This window comes from Penaeus monodon, chromosome 34 (genome assembly GCF_015228065.2).
Source record: "Penaeus monodon isolate SGIC_2016 chromosome 34, NSTDA_Pmon_1, whole genome shotgun sequence".
NCBI classification, from domain to species: Eukaryota; Metazoa; Arthropoda; class Malacostraca; order Decapoda; family Penaeidae; genus Penaeus; species Penaeus monodon.
The window spans coordinates 8973687-8974780 of NC_051419.1; the positions used below are offsets into that span (position 1 = coordinate 8973687).

The 1094-nt window shown below is 35.6% G+C and overlaps 1 protein-coding gene across 1 annotated transcript in view; it reads left to right on the top strand.

Moving 5' to 3' along the window:
• LOC119594807 (basement membrane-specific heparan sulfate proteoglycan core protein-like) overlaps window positions 1-1094 on the top strand; it is a gene marked incomplete at its 5' end in the record, with an annotated part of 219836 nt that overhangs the window by 4861 nt on the left and 213881 nt on the right.

Consider the following 1094-nt stretch of genomic DNA (forward strand, 5'->3'; position numbering starts at 1 on the left):
CAGTAGGTATATAGATATTTTCCACACATCAGCTAACATGAAAACTCTAACAAGTTCCCTAACCACACAGCACCATTGTTCAAGAATGATTGGCAAGAGGGACATGAATGTAAGGAGACTGTGTGGTAGTCACATACGCGCCTTGTATACATCATGAAGTAGAAGTGAATGTGTGGAGAGAGCATGGATTACAGCGGCATTTTTACTATACCTGGCAACATGTCTTCACCTGTTACTTATTATCTATATCCTTTTCTCTCCTTTCGTTTGTGACCAACGCGGATAACAATGATAAAGAATGCGAGAGATTTTTAAAAACAAGTCAACCGAAGGTCGAAATTCCACAAAGGCCATTTTTTATCAGGTAAGCAGATGATAAAAGCTTTAAGGAGGATATATGTGATTATTATGATATGTGATCTTATCAGTAAATTCTGATTGGCTTCTTGTGCACGGTGGACCATCAGTGTATTTCTCTCTGTCCGAACTTGTCTCTGATTTGTAAAACTTCGACTCCCAATATATGTCTACAGTACACTGCTATATTTGTCAGGTGAAATGTAGTTCTGTGATTTATTTACTTCTCTCGTCAAGAATGATTATTAGCAACAGATGATTTATTATTTTTCGTTGTACTTCGTGAAACAGATGATTATGATTATGTTTTCTTTTGTACCTCTTGAAAGTCTTTATCTTGTCCTTTCTTTGTCTTATTTTCTTTCACCGAGTTTCTCGTAAAGAGAAAAAAGAAATAATGGATGAGAATATAGCCATCGCTTCGCTTTGCTTGTACTGTTTTCCTTATATTGCTGTAACTTATTATTATTAAAAGTATGCATTTTTTTTCTCCTTGATATCTGTCTTTATGATATTTATAATATTCTCAGTTGGAATGTATGTACAGAAAACTGCTACGCTCAACGTTTTTACTTTTTTCACAGCAACGTGCATGGAGAGATTGAATTCAGTGTCATAACATTTCTTTCCTTGTCTCTGTTTGCCTACTTTCACTTTCTTTTTTCACCAAGCTTCTTTCAGCATGTGCAGGGTAAGAGGACATCGAGTTCCGTTTACTTGTAAGAATTCTTGGCTCT